The 5,295-nt window shown below is 39.2% G+C and overlaps 1 pseudogene; it reads left to right on the top strand.

Moving 5' to 3' along the window:
- The window catches only part of LOC119273467, a 32,189-nt pseudogene extending 27,095 nt beyond the window's left edge, over positions 1 to 5,094 (top strand).
- Positions 5,095 to 5,295: the final 201 nt, after the last annotated feature.

A 5,295-nucleotide genomic window follows, 5' to 3' on the forward strand; every position in this document is an offset into this window, starting at 1 on the left:
CCCCCCCCCCCTGGCGCGCCCTGGTGGGTTGTGCCCTCCTCGGCCCACATCCGGTGCCCATATTCTGGTATATAAGTGGTTTTAACCTAGAAAAAATCACAATAATACTTTCAGGACAGATCGCCGCCGCCTCGAGGTGGAACTTGGGCAGGAGCACTTTTGCCCTCCGGTGGAGCGATTCCGCTGGGGGAACTTCCCTCCCGGAGGGGGAAATCATCGTCATCATCATCACCAACAACTCTCCCATCTTGGGGAGGGAAATTGATATGTCCATTTTGCATCATGCTTTTATATCGATATTTATTGCATTATGGATTGTTATTTCACTTTATGTCACAATACTTTTGGCTATTCTCTCTTATTTTACAAGGTTTACATAAGGAGGGAGAATGCCGCCAGCTGGAATTCTGGGTTGGAAAAGGAGCAAATATTAGAGACCCATTCTGCGCAACTCCAAAAGTCCTGAAACTTCACGGAACATCTTAAAATAAATAAAGAAAAATCCTCGCCAAAGATGAAGGCCAGGGGGCCCACACCCTTCTCACGAGGGTGGGGGGCGCCCCCCTAGGGCGCGCCCCCTACCTCGTGGGCCCCCTGGTGGCTCTCCGACGTCCATCTTCTCCTATATGAAGTCTTTTGATGAGAAAAAAAGAGCAAGGAACTTTTCGGGACGAGACTCCGCCGCCACGGGGCGGAACCTTGGCGGAACCAATCTAGAGCTCCGGCAGAGCTGTTCTGCCGGGGATACTTCCCTCCGGGAGGGGGAAATCATCACCATCGTCATCACCAACGCTCCTCTCATCGGGAGAGGGCAATCTCCATCAACATCTTCACCAGGACCATCTCATCTCCAAACCCTAGTTCATCTCTTGTATCCAATTCTTGTCCCGAAGTCCGGGATTGGTGCTAGTAGGTTGCTAGTAGTGTTGATTACTCCTTGTAGTTGATGCTAATTGGTTTATTTGGTGGAATATCATATGTTCAGATCCTATATGCATATTATTACCCCTCTGATTATGAACATGAATATGCTTTGTGAGTAATTACGTTTGTTCCTGAGGACAAGAGAGAAGTCTTGCTATTAGTAGTCATGTGAATTTGGTATTCGTTTGATATTTTGATAAGATGTATTTTGTCTAGCCTCTAGTGGTGTTATGTGAACGTCGACTACATAACATTTCACCATTATTTGGGCCTAGAGGAAGGCATTGGGAAGTAATAAGTAGATGATGGGTTGCTAGAGTGACAGAAGCTTAAACCCTAGTTTATGCGTTGCTTCGTTAGGGGCCGATTTGGATCCACATGTTTCATGCTATGGTTAGGTTTACCTTAATACTTTTGTTGTAGTTGCGGATGCTTGCAATAGGGGTTAATCATAAGTGGGATGCTTGTTCAAGTAAGAATAGCACCCAAGCACCGGTCCACCCACATATCAAATTATCAAAGTATCGAATGCGAATCATATGAACGTGAGGAAAACTAGCTTGACGATATTCCCATGTGTCCTCGGGAGCACTTTTCCTATTATAAGAGTTTATTCCGGCTTGTCCTTTGCTACAAAAAGGATTGGGCCACCTTGCTGCACTTTATTTACTTTTGTTACTTGTTGCTTGTTACAATCTACCTTATCACAAAACTATCTGTTACCACTTATTTCAGTACTTGCACAGAATACCTTGCTGAAAACCGCTTATCATTTCCTTCTGCTCCTTGTTGGCTTCGACACTCTTACTTATCGAAAGGACTACGATAGATCCCCTATACTTGTGGGTCATCAAGACTCTTTTCTGGTGCCATTGCCGGGGAGTGTAGCGCCTTTGGTAGGTGGAATTTGGTGAGGAAAAATTTATATAGTGTGCTGAAATTTACTGTCACTTGTTACTATGGAAAGTAATTCTCTGAGGGGCTTGTTCGGGGTATCTTCACCCCTTCTAGTAGAGCAAAGAGTTGCTCCTCAACCTATTGAACCTATTGAAAATGAAACTCCTTTTGAATTTCCTTCGGGTATGATGAAAAAACTGCTAGCTAACCCTTTTACAGGAGATGGAACAAAGCATCCTGATGAGCACTTAATATATGTGGATGAAGTTTGTGGATTATTTAAGCTTGCAGGTATACCCGATGATGTTGCTAAGAAGAAGGTCTTCCCTTTATCTTTGAAGGGAGACGCATTGATATGGTATAGGCTATGTGATGATATGAGATCATGGGACTATAAAAGATTGAAGTTGGAATTTCATCAAAAGTATTACCCTATGCATCTTGTTCATCGGGATCGCAGTTATATATATAATTTCTGGCCTCGCGAAGGAGAAAGCATCGCTCAAGCTTGGGGGAGGCTTAAATCAATGTTATATTCATGCCCCAATCATGAGCTCCCGAGAGAAATAATTATGCAAAGTTTTTATGCTCGGCTTTCTGAAAACAATCGCACCATGCTCGATACTTCTTGTGCTGGCTCTTTTATGATGAAGACTATTGAATTCAGATGGAATTTACTGGATAGAATTAAACGCAACTCTGAAGATTGGGACCTCGACGAAGGTAATGAGTCAGGTATGACACCTAAGTTTGATTGTGTTAAATCTTTTATGGATACCGATATTTTTCATAAGTTTAGCACTAAATATGGACTTGACTTTGAGATAGTAGCCTCTTTCTGTGAATCTTTTGCTACTTATGTTGATCTCCCTAAGGAGAAGTGGTTTAAATATCATCCTCCCATAGAAGTAAAAGTAGCTGCACCTGTTAAAGTTGAAGAAAAGATTGTCACTTATATTGATCCTATTGTTCCTACTTCTTATGTTGAGAAACCACCTTTCCCTGTTAGAATAAAGGATCATGCTAAAGCTTCAATTGTTGTTCGTAAAAGCAATATTAGAACTTATACACCTCCTGAGCAAGTAAAGTAGAACCTAATATTGCTATTGTTAAAGATCTCTTGTCTGATAATATTGATGGGCATGTTATTCAGTTCGAAGGTGAAACTGCTAGAATTGCTAAACCTTGTGCTAAAGATAAACATAGACCTGTGGTAGGCGTGCCTATTATTTCTGTTAAAATAGGAGATCATTGTTATCATGGCTTATGTGATATGGGTGCTAGTGCTAGTGTAATACCTATTGACTTATACAAAGAAATTATGCATGACATTGCACCTGTTGAGTTAGAAGAAATTGATGTCACAATTAAACTTGCTAATAGAGATACTATTTCACCAATTGGAATTGTTAGAGATGTTGAAGTCTTGTGTGGGAAAACTAAATATCCTGCTAATTTTCTTGTTCTTGGTTCCCCACAAGATAGTTTTTGTCCCATTATATTTGGTAGACCTTTCTTAAATACCGTCAATGCTACCATAGATTGCACAAAGAATGTTGTTACTATTGGCTTGGATGATATGGTTCATGAGTTTAATTTCTCTAAATTTAGTAAACAACATCGTGAGGAAGAATTACCTAGTAAGGATGAAATTATTGGTCTTGCTTCTATTGCCGTACCTCCTAGTGATCCTTTAGAACACTATTTGCTAGACCATGAAAATGATATGTTCATGAATGAAAGAAGGGAAATAGATGAAGTATTCTTTAAACAGGAACCTATTCTGCAACACAATTTGCCTGTTGAAATTTTAGGGGATCCTCCTCAACCCAAGGGTGGTCCCGTGTTTGAGCTTAAACCTTTGCGTGATAATCTTAAATATGCTTATCTTGATGAAAAGAAGATATATCCTGTTATTATTAGTGCTAACCTTTCAGAGCATGAAGAAGAAAGATTATTGAAAACTCTGAAGAAGCATTGTGCTGCTATTGGATATACTCTTGATGATCTTAAGGGCATTAGTCCCACTCTATGTCAACATAAAATAAATTTGGAAGCAGATGCCAAACCAGTTCGTGATCCTCAACGACGTCTGAATCCTAAAATGAAAGAAGTGGTAAGAAAAGAAATACTCAAGCTTCTGGAGGCAGGTATAATTTATCCCGTTGCTGATAGTGAGTGGGTAAGTCATGTCCATTGTGTCCCTAAGAAGGGAGGTATTACTGTTGTTCCTAATGATAAAGATGAATTGATTCCACAAAGAATTATCACAGGTTATAGGATGGTAATTGATTTCCGCAAATTAAATAAAGCTACTAAGAAATATCATTACCCCTTACCTTTTATTGATCAAATGCTAGAATGTTATTCAAACATACACACTATTGCTTTCTAGATGGTTATTCTAGTTTCTCTCAAATACCTGTGTCGGCTAGAGATCAATCAAATACTACTTTTACATGCCCTTTTGGTACTTTTGCTTATAGACGTATGCCTTTTGGTTTATGTAATGCACCTGCTACCTTTCAAAGATGCATGATGGCTATATTCTCTGACTTTTGTGAAAAGATTTGTGAGGTTTTCATGGAATATTTTTCTGTCTATGGTTCCTCTTTTGATGATTGCTTGAGCAATCTTGATCGAGTTTTGCAGAGATGTGAAGAAACTAATCTTGTCTTGAATTGGGAAAAGTGCCACTTTATGGTTAATGAAGGTATTGTCTTGGGGCATAAAGTTTCTGAAAGAGGTATTGAAGTTGATAAAGCCAAGGTTGATGCTATTGAAAAGATGCCATGTCCCAAGGACATCAAAGGTATAAGAAGTTTCCTTGGTCATGCCGGTTTTTATAGGAGGTTCATTAAGGATTTCTCAAAAATTTCTCGGCCTCTGACTAATTTATGGCAAAAATATATACCATCTGTCTTTGATGATGATTGTGTAGAAGCATTTGAAATACTTAAGAAAGCATTAGTCTCTGCACCTGTTGTTCAGCCACCTGATTGGAATTTACCCTTTGAAATTATGTGTGATGCTAGTGAATATGCTGTAGGTGCTGTTCTAGGGCAAAGAGTTGATAAGAAATTAAATGTTATTCATTATGCTAGTAAGACTCTAGACAATGCTCAAAGAAATTATGCTACTACTGAAAAAGAGCTTTTAGCAGTTGTATTTGCTTGTGATAAGTTCAGATCTTATATTGTTGATTCTAAAGTAACTATTCACACTGATCATGCTGCTATTAAATATCTTATGGAAAAGAAAGATGCTAAACCTAGACTTATTAGATGGGTTCTCTTGTTACAAGAATTTGATTTGAATATTGTTGATAAAAAGGGAGCTGAGAACCCCGTTGCAGACAACTTGTCTAGGTTAGAGAATGTTCTTGATGACCCACTACCTATTAATGATGACTTTCCTAATGAACAATTGAATGTTATAAGTACTTCTCATAGTACTCCATGGTATGCTGATTAT

Source organism: Triticum dicoccoides, chromosome 3A, assembly GCF_002162155.2.
Source record: "Triticum dicoccoides isolate Atlit2015 ecotype Zavitan chromosome 3A, WEW_v2.0, whole genome shotgun sequence".
Taxonomy (NCBI): Eukaryota; Viridiplantae; Streptophyta; class Magnoliopsida; order Poales; family Poaceae; genus Triticum; species Triticum dicoccoides.